Source organism: Urocitellus parryii, chromosome 1 (assembly GCF_045843805.1).
Source record: "Urocitellus parryii isolate mUroPar1 chromosome 1, mUroPar1.hap1, whole genome shotgun sequence".
Classification (NCBI taxonomy): domain Eukaryota; kingdom Metazoa; phylum Chordata; class Mammalia; order Rodentia; family Sciuridae; genus Urocitellus; species Urocitellus parryii.
The window spans coordinates 245,201,504-245,220,422 of NC_135531.1; the positions used below are offsets into that span (position 1 = coordinate 245,201,504).

Here is an 18,919-nt window from a genome sequence, read left to right on the forward strand (position 1 = left end):
CTCTGACCATCCGTGTGGAATCCGCGAGTGGTGCAATTCCCTTACGCAGGCGGCGTTTCCGAAGTGAATGACTGGGTGGTGCGTGTACGCCCGTAGCGTAGCACCCATAGGCGGACGGGGTGCGGCTGCGCAGGGACCTGAGTGGGCCTAGTACGCCGCTAGCGTAGCGCGGCGTCTGACGCTCTGGCTTCCGCGACGCATTTAGCGCAGCCGGCTTTGATGAATACACGATTTGGTGCAGCCGGGGTTTGGTACCGAGCGGAGAGGAGATGCACACGGCACTCGAGTGTGAGGTAACTATAAAACCCCGATTTGTTTACATTCCCTCCCCCAGAACCGGCCCCATGCGCGGCGGAGGCTGCGAGTCCCGGGACGGCGTGGGGGAAAGAAAGGGAGAACAGAACCGGGGTGTCGGGGCTGGGTCCCTCGGGGATCTGGGCGCTGGGGCTCCCGCAGCGGCTGCAGTCGGCGGCGAAGGCGAGCTGGAGCAGAGCGCGCGGTGGGCAGCGCATGGGGCGCCGCGGCTCCTCGTGTGCGCTCTGGGCTGCTGCGGGCCGCGGGGTCGGCAGCCGGGAAGCGTCCGCCCCGCGTGCTGGACCGGAGTCCCTCTCGGCCTCTTGCGGAGGCTGGGGTAGCCGCGCGGCCCGCGCCGCGGCGGAGGAGTGACCGCTGGGCGGGCGGCGGCGGTTAGGGGGCTGCGCGCGGGCTTCCTAGGGCCGCGGTGGCGTCGCCAGCGGAGAAGGGGACCCTGTGGCCCGAGGGTGGGAGTATCTGCAGGTTGTCTTCGGGGGACTGGGCGACGAACGCCCCCTATTCTTTCTCTGCAGTCCTTCCTTCTGGTCCGAAAAGGGCTGGGCAAGGGGACCCCGGGATGGAGCGTCCGCGCCACTCTTCCGGCATCGGGAGACTAACGGACGGCGGAGTCTGAGCTTCTACTGCGGGGGCCTCGTGGGGGCTTGTTTTTCTCCCCGACCAACTGAAAAGCCTAGGCGGGGCGCGGGGGAGTGAAGATTTCAGCCTGTTGGGGTCCTGGGAGCTGAGGGCTCGGGTGGGGCTAGGCCCTGGCGGGTGCGGAGGTGGCGCGGCGGCTGGGGCTTTGTTCCTGAAAACCCTTAAGTGGAGGGCGAGGTGGGGCGCGGTTGGGGGAACCTTGGGGGGCTCAGCTCTTCCAGCTAGGAACCTGCCGAACTCCTAGCCTCTCCCATGGGATCTTCAGAATGCCCCAGCTAAGAAGGGGCTTTCTGAGGGCTCGGGCGACGTGACGTTGAAGGTCTTCCTGTGTCTTCTGTAAAGAAACGTTCACGTGGGAGCCTGTCCTCGTGGGCTGCCTTTAAGGAGCCGGCACATGGAAGAAAGAGCCCAGTAGGACCCGCTGCCCTCAGTTGCAAGGGGTCCTTCACTCAAGTACCTGTTATAAGTGATGAAGAGTGACACACAACAAGTTTAAAAGAAAAAAAGTAAACCTATTATTTATTTCATTTGTCTTTTTCACTGTTGCATTCCAGTTCACCTTGCAACTGAGTCATCCCTGGAGCAAAAGTAGCATGTGGCAGGTTTATGTTCTGTTTTCATTTTGGATGTGTATCTAAATTGTATATGGTTAAAAAAAAATAGCAAATAATTGGAAAAGCTGGAGCCTTAAGTTAATGGTAGTAATGAAATTGAAAGACTTGACTTCTGTGTACTCGTTCCCTGTGTACAAATTGAGGTCCCCACTGTGAGTCATTTTTTTCTGGTCCTTGGGAATCCATGCCTGACGACGCACATCCTACGTGCACTGAACATTCCACTAGGGAGAGAAACGAACGATATAAATTCTGGGAGATAAATCCTGTAAAGAAAATAAAACCATGTGTTGACAGGCATTTTTAACATTCTTGTGTAGTGACACTCAGACTAATGTATTTTTTGTTTTGTTTTATTTTTGTGATACTAAATATTTTTGACCCCAGGGCTTGGTTCCTGCTAGGCCAGCGCTCTGCCACTGAGCAACATCCCCAGCTCAAGACAAATGGTTTTTAAATGTAATAGAATACGAAGGGTTACAACAAAAAACAATTGCATAGAAATAGTTATTGAGTTGTTAAATATTTATGATGAAGTAATTCATGTTTTAGTAAATAAATACCAACAGAAGTGGCTGATCTAATGACTAATTTGAAACTAATGGGGAACTGTAAATGATTTTTTAAAGAATGATTTTTTTCCGGGTATTTCCTTTTGCTGTAATTTTGCCTTCTACATGAATACTAAAGGAATGACTACATTTCAGTGATTATATTTACCCTACCCCAATTCATAAACCTGAATTCTGCCAGTGGACTCTTTGTTTAGAATCCCTGTGCAAGGATGACTTTGGTAGTATGTTTTTCAAAAATGGTTAGGGAAGAGCTCTTCTGATGTGACATCAGAAATATATTGCACAATAAGCTGTGCAGGTCTAGTATCCCTTATCCAAAATGCTTGGGACCAAAAAATTTATTATTAAAAAAAATATTTGCACATACATAATATCTTGGGGTGGGACTCAAACATAAAATAATTCATATTTCATATGGGCCTTACACATAGCCCAAATAATTTTATATAATATTTTTCTTGTATTTGCATTTTGACTGGGACCTGTCAAACATGAGGTGATTTGTGAATACACTGTGCCATATTAATGCTAAAAATATTCTGGATTTTCATTTTGAGGATGGTCAACCTATTCTGGGTTTTCCTGTTACCAGTTTATATTCCACTAACAGCTTCAAAGCTGACATAAATTTTCCTCATCTAATTTTTTTTTTTTTTTTTAGTTAAATCTTTATTTTACTTATTTACATGTGGTGCTGAGAATTGAACACCAGTGCCTCAGACATACCAGGCAGGTACTCTACTGCTGAGCCATAGCCCAGCCCCAAATTTTCTTCATTTTTGAGCACCTGACTTGAAGTACTTTGAGGAGGCTTTGAGTTTCCTCTATGGGTACTGCTCTAGGTTTTTTTTTTTTTTTTTTTTTTTTTCCTTAGATGCTTTATGGAAAAGATAGGATATGAATATTATAGCAATGGAAATTATTCAGCAGCTGGTATGATCATTTGCTTTTTTTGTTGTTGTTTTTTAAATAGTAGTGTGCTTAGAACCCAGGAGTGCTCTTGTCATTGAGTTACATCCTCTTTTTTAAATTTTGATATAGGGTCTTACTTAGTTGCCCATGCTTCCTTGCCCTTCAGTCTTCAGCCTCCCTAGTAGCTGGGGTTACAGATGTGCAACACCATACTGGTAGATCATTTTTTTTTTTTTTTAATTGGCACCAAGGATTGAACCCAGGGATGTTTTACCACTAAGCCGCATCCAAAGCCCTTTTTTATTTTAAGACAGAATTGTTTAGGACCTTGCTAAATTGCTGATGCTGGGTTTAAACTTGAGATTCTCCTGCCTCAGCCTCCTAAGTCACTGGTATATACAGGTGTAATATCGCCTGGCTCACATTTGCTTTTAATTAAAGAAAATTTTACTTTATTCTCCCAAGTAATTGGAACAAATTTAGGGCTTTGGAGTGAGATTAAAAGTTCAAAACTTGGGTCTGCTGTTAACTTGTTTGGTTTACCCTGAGTCAGTTCCCTTAATCTTATTTGTAAACTTCCTACTACTGTAAAATTTACTATGAGTTTTTTTTGTGACGGTTAAATGATAAGATGATCCAAAATACTATAAGCACTTAATTCATTTTACCTTTTCTACACAAGTGTTTCCCTATGATGATCTGTAGTTGTTGAAGGACTGCTTTCTCTTTTTCTTTTACCTTCATATGTGATAACCACCCCTCAAAATTAGATTTGATAGTTTCTTAGTGGGCCTTTGCGAGGATAGTTATCCATCCTATTTTTTTGTCCTGTTAACTCATATGTAAGAACCATAGGATTTTTCCTCCCTTGTTTCTATTCTATAATTTCATGTGTACATTTCATATCCCCTGCCAGACTAAATTCCTTAAGCTGGGGGAGGCATACTCTAAAGCTTATAGTCACATAGTATTCATTACACATTCATTGTATGTGCAAATTGTCAAACCCTTTAATCAAATTCAAAATGTTAATTGAAACAATTTAAATTTAGCATTAACCTAAGGGAGAAACTTTGGATTAAAATGTCAGCCTTATGTATATAGCGCTTCCCTCAAGAATGGAAATGCCATGAGTTTTGTTTTATATCAGAGGGACATTATCACTGGTGCATTTTAAACTGTTATTCACAAGTTGGATGTAAAAGAAACTAAACAGAAAATGAAAGAGAAAAGTAGGCAGTCAAAACAAGTTTCTTGCATTATAACAAGTTTAATAATCTTAGGCCATATTCATTATAGTTTAATATTTTGAAAAATACACTTTAGGCAGAGAAGATGTAATTTAGTGGTGGAACTCTTAACATCTCATCACAACAAAAAAGAAAGGGAAAGAAAAAAAAAGTTTACATGTCCAGACTGCCAGAGTAAACCTCATGCAGTTTGATGCTGCCCCCTAGTGTTTGTTTCCCCTTAAAGTTTTCTTGAACACAATTTACAATTTCACTTACACATGTTCCCAAAATTAGGTACCCTTTAAGATAACAATTACGTTTAGTATCTCATATCTAACTACCTTTGGGTTTTCTTTAGCTGATTAGTATTGCTAGTAAAATGGACATAACCTTTTAAAATTGGTTAATTTTGATTACTTTTAGCCTTCTGTTTTCTGACTAGGGAACAAATTGGGTGTGGAGGTGGAACTATATAACATCACCAAATTACCTTGTAATAGTATATGTGTTTTTTTCCCCAAACAGGAGGAAAGTAATGTTTATCTTTGAAGTTAGCTTTGTATATGATTGATAGCAATTTTATTCATTTAATCTGGGCTGCTGCTTGTCTTGGAAAGAGTATTATAAAAATCTACTTTCTGGCTTACTTTAGTCTCATATATAACCTTGAATTGTTTTGACTGTACTGATAATAAAGTTTGAAAATGTCAAATTCACATCGTGAGCTTTCTAAAACTTTATTTTGAACTATGATTTATGTAGAATGATTTTTGAAAAAAAAATAGGATTTCCTATAGTCATTTATGTAAACTCAGATTATAGGTTTCAGATTATACCAGTTATCTGTATTCCAAACTATTTTTTTTTCCTTTTCATCCTCTAAGTTCTGCAGGTTGGCTCCACAACGACTTGTAGATTTTTCTAAACTAAATATATTTTCAAACAATAAAAGTATTGGAAAATTCAAAAGTATGGTTAATCAGATATGAAACAATTTACAACTGAAATGAAAAGTTTTAGATAACAGCATTTCTGAAATTATTTCAGGTCAACTACTTAGGTGGTCATATCAGTATTCCGAAATATAAAATCAATAACCTATTAAAATTGTAATATCACATTAACAGTGTGAAATGTTATTTTCTTATCAGAACATAAGGATTTTAGATTGGATATTTAATAGATTTTTAATGTTCAAAGATGTTAGACTAGGATATTAGTGATAGTTCAGGGTTTTGCAAGTAAAAGGATAAAATCTTGTTTAAGTAGTGTTTAAATGACTTTCACAATCTAAAAGTTAAGGGTAGATGATTTTATAATTACCTAATTTTATAATTTTGTAATTACTCATTTTTTAAAGATATTTTTGCTGCTGAAAAAGAGGCAAGTATTAGATAATATGAGTCTGTATTAACATTTCTAACAAGCATAATTTTATCCTTAAACTGTACCTACTTTGGAGTGACACCCATCTTATTCAGAAAAGGCTTTTAGGGATGAGAATTTTTTTTTAGTTTTAGAGTATTAGCTTCTCCTACAGTTAGTTGTTTGCTGAACTAGTTTTTTGTTTGTTTTTTAAGTGTATAGATAAACCAATGGTCAGCAAACTATGCCCCTTTATCTCTTTGTAAATTGTTATGGGAACATAGTTTCCTCATTCATTTGTGTATTATCCATGACTGCTTTTGTGCTATAATTGTCAGACTTGAGTAAGTTGTGATAGAGACTTTAGGACTACAAACCTTTTAGTTTTAATACCTGACCCTTTCAAGTCATCCAACTCTTGTATCCTGTGTGGGTGGGTGGGGTAGGTATTGGGGATCATACTACCTAAGAGTGTTCTTTCTCTGAACTGCGTTCTCAACCTTTTTTGATTTTATTTTGAAACAGGATCACACTAAATTGTCCAGCCTGGCTCCTTGGAACTAAATCTCAATTTTCTGCCTTATTACACATGTTGCTTTTATTAATACTTGAGTAACAGTGTTTAGTCAAATGATAGGTGATAATGTAAGCTCTCAGGTGTTCTTAATCTAAATAACACGGAAACTTTTCATCTCTTCCCCCTTTCCATTTTTCCTCTACTGGAGAAATAGACATTTTTTATGTATGGAGTTGGGAAAGGACCATAAAACCCTGGGTCTTCAACCTCTGTCATACTGTTTCCTCCTACTACTTATGAAACATGTTAGTTTATCTTCTCTAATTGAAAAGTTGGTTGTGTCTTGTAACTTATTCACAACAAAGAATGTATCATATTTATTTTTATGCCTTCTCTCTGCCTGTCTTCCTTTCCCTTCCTCCTTTTTCTCCTTTTACTTCAAAAAGCAATTTATAATTGTGTACTAACAGGCCTGTGAACAAACAGTTTGGTATACTACTTTTTTGTACACTGTATTGAAGATGAATCATTATGTTATTTTGTTTACGTATAATCAGTATACTTTGCATTATATTACAGAGAAACATAAACCTCTTGATTGGTTTGTATACCTTGAAAATTTGGTTGGTATATCTTGTCTATATAAATATATGATTTGTTGTTGTACTATGAAATGAGATAAGTAAAACAACATAATTTAGGAAAATATATCTAATTATAAGATATTATTGTAGCATTATATATAAAACTACATGTAACAATGACTTTAACATGATAAGTATATATGTTATAAAGCAGTGAGGTCAGGTTTTCTGTTCTCATGGGCCCCTTTTTGGTGGACAATATCACTTGACTTCATAACTTTTTAATGTTTGGGATAGACCTTTTCATTCTCTTAAGAATTTGATTTTAAATTAAGTTATTCTACTATTCTCAAGTAAAGTAATTCATAAAGTGAATATATAACTAATGTAAATGTAAACTTTATTTTTAAGAAACTGATCATACCAATGTACAAAAATTGAAGAAGGAAATCAGAAATTTAGGCTAAAAATGAATCACTGAAAAAGGCTTTTAATAAAAAAAGTTTTGTTAATTCACTGTAAATATAATTTTATGTAGCATTTATAAAACAACTGCTAGGACTTTTCCTATGAAGATTAAAAAAATTGTTTTTAGTTATAGTTGGACACAATACCTTTATTTTATTTATTTGTTTTTATTTGGTGCTGAGGATTGAACCCAGCGCCTCGCACATGCTAGGTGAGCACTCTACTGCTGAGCCACAACCCCAGCCCCTCCTATGAAGATTTTTATCTAAAAACAAGTACTTGACAGTATTTTTGAGGCTAAGATATAAAGTTTTTTGGTTAACCATAAGTATGTATAAGTGTCAGGTGTTAACAATGGAAGTTTTCTTTTTTCCTGAAAAGGAAAAGTCAGAGGTCTTAATTCTTTAAGGGGTCATGTTATTTTTAATTGCTTTTTTTTAAAAGACTATATATTAAATCTGTGGGGGGAAGAGCTTTTTAAATTTAGAAATAGTTTCATTTTATTGACATGAAAGCACCTGTAATATCAGGGAAAGCATTGTAATCAAACTAAAAAGGCACTCCAACAGAACTGAAAAATGCACAAAATATGACCAAGTTATGTTATATAAAAATTCATATTGCTAAAAATATTGCAGCATCAGGAATAATTTTATAAACACAAAATAAGGCAAGATTTTTTACTAATTCCCAAATTAACAATACTGAGTGTTAATGAGAGTACTATGATCATACAGCTGGTGGCAGTATAACCAAGTTTAATTTCTGTAGAAAACAATTTGGAATATTTTCCAGGTACATGGCAAGACCTAAATAAAAAGTGTTAAAATTTTTATAAACTTTCTCATATTTTGTAATTAATTGTAAGGAAATTACTAAAAATTACCTAAGTTGGAATTGCAGTGTTTGCATATTGTGATTAAACTCTACCAATAAATGTATTTGAAAATCTTGAACTGTATGTGATTTTCTTCCACTTGTTATGTGATTTTTATTAGTTTATCAATGAAAATTTTTTAAGATATTGTTTTTAGCCCTTTGTTTTTCAGCCAAATTTAAATATGAATATGGTTTAAAGAATCTAAATAGTTATGTGAGCACTTTGAGGATGGTGGAAACCAGTCCTCTGAATTCTTTTGTATCTGCTTAAATCAGGAACCCTTTTAGTTCCCTTAGTTAATTCTTTAGCTTATCACTATTACATCTCCAAATAACAGGTTCATTACTTCTTGTTGACTTTCAGTTTTAGTCATTATCTATTTAATGAACGACAGTGTTCTCACTTCTCTGAATACCTTCCCATTTCTTATACTCCAATTCCTCAAAATTTAGAATATTATTTAGTGTTGTATTATGCTATAAATGTTACAACTGCTCTTGTGTAGTAAACTATTTTTCCTTTCCTGCAATACCTTTTTCCTGGCATTAATAATTAAAAAAATTAATTGTAACTCTTCTGTGTATCTATATATCAAAATCTACACCAGCTCTGTGCTTTGGAATATAGCTCTGTAAAGGAAGATTCTATGTTCAGTGATTTATATTTATATTAGTAATTGTTAAACTTGGTAAAGATGTTATTGGATTGGTAATTGGTAATCTGTTAGTAAAAATTAAGTAGCTTTGATATTTGGGTTACATTTTTGTAAGAGCCTGCTAAATGACTGCACTCTTACTTTGTACAACAATTAAGATGACCTTAATGATTCAAAATAATTATAAGGACAGCTAAAACTAATTGGGCAGAACATTTCCATGGTAGGGAAGAAATAGCCTCTATGTTGTCAGCAACATAAGAAAATGTCTATGTTATGAAAAGACTGTCCTGGAGATTCTGTGATCATTGCCTGCCCCCTGACCTCATAAATATCATTTTAACTGGCAGTTATTATGAATTGCAAGCTGGTCAGTGTTAGGGATATGTTAATAATGGTAGAATATTGAAAGAGGAAAACAGAGAAGTGAAGATGGTGGGACGATAAAGATTTGAAGCAGTGGCAACAGGTATTCTAAGTATGAGGGCAACTCATCTTCACCATCCATGTTAATGGAGACTTATATACATCCAGGATGGAAAAATTTTTGAAGTCTGTTTACTGAAGGAATCAAATCATAAATATTTGGTTAATTTCAAAAAGCATTTCAGTATTTAATAACTAATAAAGGCACCCCAGTTAGTGCATTTATTAATCTTAGATGTTCTCTGTATTTTCAAGTAGTAGAACAGATGTAGCAAAATTATAGGTAGCTTTCTGTAATAGGCTTCCAGAGTCCCTATAATGAAAGGTTGAAAAGCAGAAATACAGATAGTTGTTCAGACATTTAATGTGAAAGTGTAGGTTTGCATGTAAATGTTTAGAATACAGTAACGATGGATTTAATTTGTTGATTTGGTACCTTAAATCAAGATATAAATGTTTCTAGACTCTGACTTTTTTAAATTAGTGAAACAGGACAAACACTGAATTATTGACAAATTCAAGCAGTGTGCATCCTGTTTTCATATGAATGAATTTCAGTGGAAAGGTAGGAGATTGCCTGAACTGTGCCTTTTCCCCCCTCCTGGAGGAGTTTTACTGGCATTCTAAAGTGTGAATATAACTTTAGTAGATTAGGTAGCTGTGAAGTGGGGTACAAAAAAGCACACCATGAAGCTATAAGAGGATTATGTGTTTCCTACTGAGAACTCATTACTACAATACTTTTATCCCTGGAAGAATTTTACAGTGTCAGTGAAACTGGTAAGTTATGGTGAGTCTTTCCAACTTGTACTCAAATACTAGTGAAGTGGAAGCCTCCTGTAATCTAGAGCTGATCTTGGATGTGCTACTTAATGCTGCATGTGCTCTTGGAATATTGTGATAGCATTCTTTCAAAGGAATCACTACAAAGGGACTTTGCCCCCTGCTTCTGTCCTTTTATAATTTCAGTGAAAGATGCATAATCCTACATCCAATAATGGTAATACCTTAGGTTGAGATACTTAACTACTTTCCGAAGTAGTTTCATATACAATATTTCTGAGGGGAAACAGTGAAAGTGCTGGGATGAACTCGATAAATAGGTTTCTGATTCCTGATCTATGATACTGAATAGAAAATAATACATTTGGTGGATGCATCAGAAATGGGGATGAAATTCAATTTGTTACTATTAATAACTTGCACTTAAATGGCTTTTAAATATTATAAAAATGGGAAAATAACAAATATTAAGTGGTAAGACTTTTACCACTTAAACGTTTATACCTTATTTTATCTGGTTATTTTAGTGACTGAAAAATGAAACATTACTAGTCTCACTTTGTAAGTGGTAATAAGATTTAAAAACACTGTGACTTGCCCAAGGACTCATAGCTAATAAGTAGCAGTTCAGTTTCTAACAGAACTTTGACTCCTTGACTGATAGTTCTTCATTATGTGAAGAAGTCTCATTGCTTCTCCTCACTTACTCTGTACTTTTATTGGATCACAGAAGGAAACTAAACTGATGTATGACTGCCTGAATTCTTGTGAAGATTGATTGAACCCACTCACTGGTAGAAATGCTAGCTGTGTTTATGTAATTGAAGGTATAAATAAAGCTGTTTTTTAACCATATTTAAAGAAATCCTATAATGAAACCTTTAAAACAATGAAGTCCTTTATAAAAGTAGGAAACTATATATAGTATTCAATGGACTTTCACATTGTTTACTTAAAGCATGATGTATTTATATGATCTTGTTTGGGGGTTCAGTGATTTGCTGCATTCCTAAGCCAGAGGGAGACCTGACTTCTGGAAGTCCCAGGAAATGAGATCTGGTCACTTGCTCCCAAAGCCAAATGGAAAAGTAATGGTGAAAGACAGGAAAGGCATTTATTTAATGTAGCCATAGTGGGAAAGTGGCCGTGGCGGGGGGGGGGGGGGCAGATCTAGTTCCCTCATCCCTGTCTCCCAAAGTACTGAACCTCATGTTTCAGGTTTAAGTAGAATTGGTACAAGGGGCAAGAGGTATGAACTATATAACCGACAGAAAAGTATCGAAGTGTGAGATGTAAAACTCATCTATTTTTTTCAGTGGGGATTGAACCCTGGGACTTATGCATGATAGACAAGTATTTAACACTGAACTACATCCCCAACCCTTTTAATTTTTATTTTGAGACAGGGTCTCACTGGGCACAGACTGACCTGGAACTTAGGATCCTCCTGCCATAGCCTCCCAAGTAGCTAGGGTTACAGTCATGCCACCATATCTTGCCAAAACTCAACCATTTCCTCAACCATTTTCACCAGCTCTCAGGTGAAGAAATAGAACTTTACTTACAACCCAGAATTCCACACATGCTATCTTCTAGTCATTCCCCACATCAAGCATAACCACAATTCTTACTGAATATTTAGTTCTGTTATTAATGTTGAATACAGGAGAATATTAGTTAACTTCATTTTTTCTTTGCATCCAAAGCAAAATATTTTCATCAAAAATAGTAATAATAAGCATGATGGTTAAATAGCCTTATTGTAAATTAATCCTGCTCTTAGTGTAAAAATTATGCAATGATAGAGTACTTAAATTTTTAACTACAATGTTATACTGGAAATCAACAGCAAAACATGAAAATAAACTTGTGGCAGCAACTACTAGTTATTTAAGAGAATTAATTCTTTGATTTGTTGTGCACTAGGTTTATACATTGGTGTCTATAGCACCTAATATAAGTCTTGGGTGGATAGCTCAATATATATTTGCCAAATTGAAAAAGTACTCTCAATTATAAAAGTTACATTCTTGCTGGGCATGGTGGTACACACCTGCAATCCCTGTGGCTTAGGAGGCTGAGATAGGAGGGTCACAAGTTTAAAGCCAGCCTCAGCAACTTAATGAGGCCCTAAGCAACTTAGCCAGACCCTGTCTCCAAAAAAAAAAAAAAAAAAAAAAAAAAAAGCCTGCAGATGTAGCTCATTGGTAAAGCGCTCCTGGGTTTAAATCTCCAGTACCAAAAAATAAAAACAACATTCTTAATTTTAAAAAGCTGGAAAACTCCAAAACAAGAAACAATATTTTGGCTGAGGCAAAGCTGAGTTCTGTAAAAGCCAATGTTTAGATTTGAATGGTATATGGAGTTATGCAGCATTTCTCCCATTCTTGTCTCCACCCTAAAGATGCTCTGTGCTGCTGCAAATAGAAAAGGATTTTGTGGAATGCTGTAAGTTGCTGGTGAGACTGCAATCGTCTTGGACTGCTTTTTTAGGTTTGTTTGTTTTGGGGGGATTGTTTTTAAGAGCAAACTTGAATCTTGATTAGCCACCTTCGGGAGAGGTGTTTGCAATAGCTGTTTAGCAGGTGCAAACAGGTGCATACTTCACTCAAGTTTTTTTTTTTTTTTCTTCCTCCAGTAGTGAGGATTAAACCCACTGCCTTGCCCATGCTACTGAAGTGCTTTACCACTGAGCTACATCCCCAGCTCTTTTTATTTTGAAACCGAAGTCTTCCCAGATCAGCCTCCTGAGAAGCTGGGATAATAGGTGTGTGCCACCATCCCTGATTCCAAGTAATTCTTTTTTTTTTTTTTTTTTTTTTAGAATTTTTAATATTTATTTCTTGGCGGACACAACATCTTTGTTGGTATGTGGTGCTGAGGATCGAACTCGGGCTGCACGCATGCCAGGCGAGCGCGCTACCGCTTGAGCCACATCCCCAGCCCCCAAGTAATTCTTAAGAACATATCTGCTGTAGTAGTTCTAAATTATGTTGCAAAGTTTATTAATTATTTATTCAAATACTTAGCCAAGTTTTAAGACTACTCTTATGATGTCACTTGTGCCCTTTCAGTCCTATGTTCTTGTTAATATAAAGGATTAGTGGATTTGAGATATTTAGAATCTTTGCAATAAATTGAGTATTTTGCACAATTGAATGCTATGCATTTAAAAAAGAAAGACATACACTATCCATAGTATTTATGTTTTGTGGAGTCATTCACTTTATGTTATCTCATCAACATATGCATATGTTTTATATGGTCTTATTTCCACCACTGGTTCTTATTCATTTGACAGTGAGATAGTATGAAGGAACTGAAGGAACCTCATGACATTTGTGTTTCAAATGAGTGGAATTACACTCAGAACATCAATTTTCAGTAGCATCTTCTAATGGAAAACCAGGATAACGGAGGAAATATAACATTTAGAAGCTAAAGGAAAGTGTATCTTCTTGATTTGTAGTAATTTGAATCATCCACACCTTACACCTTCGTTATCGTTAGTATACAACTGATATATATGAATTTAATTTTTTATTGGCACATTATAATTGCATACATTAATTGGAGCATATTTGTACATACTAATAACAATTTTGATCAGATTCATTCCCCAGTACTCTTTCTTTTCTCTGCCCTGACCCCCTTCCCCTACTCTACTGGTCTCCCTTCTGTTGTCATAAGCTGTCCCACACATTTTGTCCTTTTTTTCTTTCTAGTTTCCACATATAAGAGAAAACATACGACTCTTGACTTCTAAGTCTGGCTTATTTTGTGTAATACTGTCACATCCCATCCATTTTCCTGGAAATGACATAAAAATTCATGTATTTAAAATGGTGAGTTTTTCCATGAGACTGTATAAGAAAATGAAATGTTTGGATTAAAAACAAATAGTTGGGCTGGACATGGTAGTGCATGCCTGTAATCCCAGAGGCTAAGGAGGCTGAGACAGGAGGATCACTAGTTCAAAGCCAGCCTCAGCAAGGGTGAGGCACCTACATAACTCAGTGAGACTGTGTCTCTAAATAAAGTACAAAATAGAGCTGGGGGTATGGCCCAGGGGTTAAGTGCCCTTGAGTTCAATCCCCAATATCAAAAAAAAAAAAAAAAAAAAAGGCTGGGTGTGGTGACATACACCTGTAATTCCATTAACTTGGGAGGCTGATACAAGGGATCTCGCATTCAAAGCCAGCCTCAGTAACTTAGCAAGGTAACCTAGTGAGACCCTGTCTCAAGAAATGAAAAGGGCTGGGGATGTGGCTCACCGGTTAAATATTTTTTACAAACTATTTGTTAAAAATGTTAACCTATACAAACCACACATAATTTAACTGCATTTATTCAGATAATCATAAGGTTCGGGTGACTATTATTTTAATAGAAGTGTTTGGTTATTTATCTGTATAAATAGTAAATCTTAAACTTTAGCAAGCTTATGTCAGTTCTTACTAGTAAAGCTGAATGAAACACTGCTGGGCTCTACCCCCAGAGTTTCTGATTTATAATAATTTGCATTTCGAAGTCCCAGATGATCCTGCTGCTCCTGCTGCTACTCTTACAACTGCACTTTGATTAACCACTGATACAGGTTATGTAATACCTTTCCAAACTTAAAAGAAAAGCACATAGAACAATAGTGAACACGTGAATCTCATTATCTTGCTTTAACAAGATACCCCAAAGGGAGGTATTTTGCATGTTTAAAATTTTTGATAAATGATACATCTTGTGGTATAGATGTGACCAAAGATATGTAAGGGAAAATCTAGAAGGGACTTGAGGGTAAGAGTTTTTTCTCTGTTAAAAAAAAAAAAAAAACACGATCTAGTGTGGGATGTGGTTGTGTAAGGGTATGAGATTGATTATGAGATTAGCAATTATCTTGAGACTATGAAGACAAGTCTGAGGGTAAAAAGTGCTTGGACTTTTGATACTGTAATTATCCTGGAATTACTCATGTATCCCAGCTTCTTATGTGAAAGTTTGTTTTAGCTACTTTGATTATTTGTTATTAGCAACCAAAACATTATGTTTGTAGGAAATTCTCAGTAAGATAATTTTGTGATGAAGATTCATGAATTTGTCTTCTTGTGCCTAAATGCCAGGGTAGACAGAAGTGGAATTTGGGGGCTAAAAGTTTATATTCAATGTTAGTAGATGTCAATTTAATTCTCCAAACACTAGTATTACCAGAGGTTTTATATTTCTCTACATTAGATATTTGTTTAATATCTAGTGTTGTCAAGTGTTAGCATCTTGGAGAATTATCTAGATTTGCATTTTCAAGATGAGTAGTAACCAACTTTTTTGTTTATATCCTTTTATAGTTGTCTATGTAATGTGGGAGGTTTTTTTCCTGATCGATGAATGTTTATATATTTTGGATATTAATCTTATTTATACAAATCTTATTTATACACATTATACACACACACACACACACACACACACACATATCGCAGATATCTTCTAATGTATGGCTTGTCCTAAGCTTAGTTTATCATGTTCTTTATCATAGAGTAATTTTTAAAGAATTGCATTTAATTAAGTCAATCTTTTTTTTATGGCATCTGCTTTCTATTTCTGGTCTTGAAAATCTTTCACTATCTCAAATCATAATGATATTTTCCTACTTTTCTTATAAAACTTAAGAATTTTGCTTTTCACATATGGATGTTTAAGACACTTGGAATGACTTGTGTATGGTATGAAGGACTGTTTTTACATCAGTATTATTGATTCTCTTTTTAGAATATTTTCTATTCCACTTCCCTGTATGTCTGCCCCTGTACCACTTATATTATTTTAGTTAATTACCTTACTAATCTTCTGAATTGTCGTGATTGTCTTTGGATTTTTGCTCTTCCATATGAAATTTTAAATTTGCTTGTGGAGTCCCACTGAAATTAAACAGCTACCAGGACAGTGATTGGCATTTAAGTAAGTTTGAATATGTATGTGGAAGGCTATATGTCTTATAATGTATTCCATCCACTCAGATTGATGGTATCTCTCTCCAATTTTTGAAGTTTCGCTTTACCGTCTTTTAGTAATGTCTTATGATTTTTGCTACTGATTTTTGCTATTGAATTTATATCGTTGGTTCCAGAAGCCATATAATTTTGTATATAATTATATTTTCTCATTAGTTTTCACTGGAGAAAATCTGATTTTTCAATAAACTTGTAGGGCTAGAAGGTGTAATTTAGTGGTGGACCGTGTGCTTAACATATACAAGGCCCTGTTCAATTCCCGGTACTGAAATAAACCCACACAAAGATTAAAAAATAAGAATAAAAACTTTCAGTTGAAATGGAACGTGTTCACAAAGTACACAGAGCACAAGTGTTGTGACTTACCACAAAGTAAACATTTGTGTAAATGCCACTCAAGAAAGAGAACATTTTCACACTTTGGAATCCCCCTGACTCTAGTCTTTTTCCAATTATTATCTCCTAACTTCCTTTCAAAAAGTAGTGATTATCTTGGTTTCAGTTTACTTGTTTTTAACTTTATATAAATATAATTATACAGTCTTTGATATTCACCATCTTTTGCTCAGTCTTTTATTTGTAAAATTCATCTTTGTTTACCTGTAAATCTACAATTTCAATTCCATTCCTATGTAGTAACCCATTATAAGGTTATTCTGTCTTTTCACTCTACTGTTGATAAACATTTAGTTTTTTTTTTTTTCAGTTTTGAACTGTGATAATATTGCATGAACATTCCCATTGATATCTTTGGGTATCCATGTGCATGCATTTCTTTTGAGCATATGCCCAGGAATAGAATTTCTGAGCAAGTAGATATGCATGCTCAACTTTTGGCAAATCTTGCCAAACAGGTTTCCTAATAGGTATCAATTTACATTTTTGCTAGGAGTATATGCATGTTCCAGTTAGCTCTGTATTCTTTCCTGCTGTTGTTTGACAGTCTTTTATAATTTTTTAGTCATTTTTGTGGGTATATAGTGGTTTAATTGTGTTTTTAAAATTTCCTGATGATTATTGAGATTGAACATGTTTTCATATACTTCTAAGTAATTTGTATACTCTTATGAAGTGCTACCTATTTTTCTGTTGGATTGTTTGATAATTTTTGTATTGATTTGTAGGAGTTCCTTATATACTTTTGATTGCACATGGTGATCCTCTTCTCTCAATCCATGGCTTGGCATTTTGTTTTGTTTTTGTAGTATTGGAGACTTAACCCAGGGGTACTTTACCACTGAGCTACAGCTCTAGCCTCTCTTTTTAAATTCCTTTTAGTAATACACATAATATTAGGGTTCATTTTGACATAATTATGAGTATGGAATATAATTTGCTCTAATTCAGACCCCTAGTACTTCCCATTTTTCTCCCCATCTACCACCCCTGTTTCCTTCTCTCCACTGATCTTTCTGTTTAGATTTTTTTAAATTAGTGCCTTGTGTATATACATGAAAGTGAAATTCACTGTAGTATATTCATGTGTGGACATAGGAAAGTTAGGTCAGATTGATTTTTATTTGGAGATGAGTCATGCTAAATTATTGAGGCTGGCCTCAAACTTGTGATCCTACCTCAGGCTCCCAAGTACCTAGGATTACAGGCATGTGACACCACCACCAGATGCTTTTTTGTGTTTTTGGTGTTGTCTTTGCAAAAAAAACAAAGTATTTTAATGAAATATATCATTTTTTCTTCATAATATCTTTTGCATACTGTCTTACAGGTCTTAAAATTAGTTTGTCTAAATAAATCTAGGGGTAGGGAGGGAAAGCATGGGAGGATTAGATTAATTCTAGATAGGGAAGAGAGGAGGGAAAGGGAGGGAGAAAGCGATTAGATTAATTCTAGATAGGGAAGAGAGGAGGGAAAGGGAGGGAGAAAGCGATTAGCAAGGATGGTGGAATGTGATGGTCATCATTATACAAAATACATGTATGAAAACTTGAATTGGGTGTCAACATACCTTATATACAAACAAAGATGAAAAATTGTGGCATATATGTTTATTAAGAATTGTAACGCACAAAAAAGTACATGTATAATGGCATGAATTGGCGTGAACATACTTTGTATACAGAGATACGAAAAATTGTGCTCTATATGTGTAATAAGAATTATAATGCATTCCACAGTTGTCATGTATTTTAAAAAATAAAATCAATTAAAAAAGGAGGAAGGAAAGATAGAAAAACAGTTAATGAAGATAATAAATAGATTGAGAGACTAAATAAATAAATAAATCTAGATTTACACTTTCCAGCAACAAACTGTAGTGCCATGTAAATGGTGAGCACTTGGTCCAAATTTAGATATGCTATAAATGTGAAATAATTTCTAATTTCAAAGACATTGCATAAAAAATTAAATATCTCAATAAATTTCAGATATAATGGATTAACTAGAGTATGATATGAAATTAGATTCACTTGTTTATTTTAGAAAACTTTGACTCAACAATCTATTTTTAGATTCTATGAGTCTGCTATCCAGTGGAACTTTCTATAATGTAATGATGTGCATGTTCTATATCTGCACTGTCCAAAATGGTAGCCATTACCTACATATGGGAGCATCTTGGCCATTGTCAACCTTTTGTGTTTCACATAAATATTAAAAATAGCTCATTAATTTTCACAAAATTACTTCTAGAATTTTGATTGGGGATGTAATGAATCTATAGCTCTTGTAGTCATAAACATGGTAATAGCCATCTGCTTGTTTAGGCCATTCATTTCTCTAATAATTGATAATTTTATGTAAAGGTCTTGTACATTTTTTGTTTTATTTCTATGAATTTGCTCTTACAAATGATCTGTTTCTTAATTTCATTCTCTATTCCTGGTACATAGAAATACAATTGATTTTACATTTTTGTTCTTGTAGCCAGCAGCTGTACAAAATTAACTTATTATTGTTAATTCTTCTGGATTTTCTACAAATACAATTCTGCCA

At 35.6% G+C, this 18,919-nt stretch overlaps 1 protein-coding gene across 2 annotated transcripts in view; it reads left to right on the top strand.

Moving 5' to 3' along the window:
• Window positions 1-214: 214 nt before the first annotated feature.
• Slc39a10 (solute carrier family 39 member 10) overlaps window positions 215-18,919 on the top strand; it is a 62,478-nt gene continuing 43,773 nt past the window's right edge. For both annotated transcript variants that reach the window (XM_026408849.2, XM_026408851.2), the window contains exon 1: window positions 215-293. The gene's annotated coding sequence lies outside the window, so the exon portion shown is untranslated. The remainder of the gene's footprint in view (window positions 294-18,919) is intronic.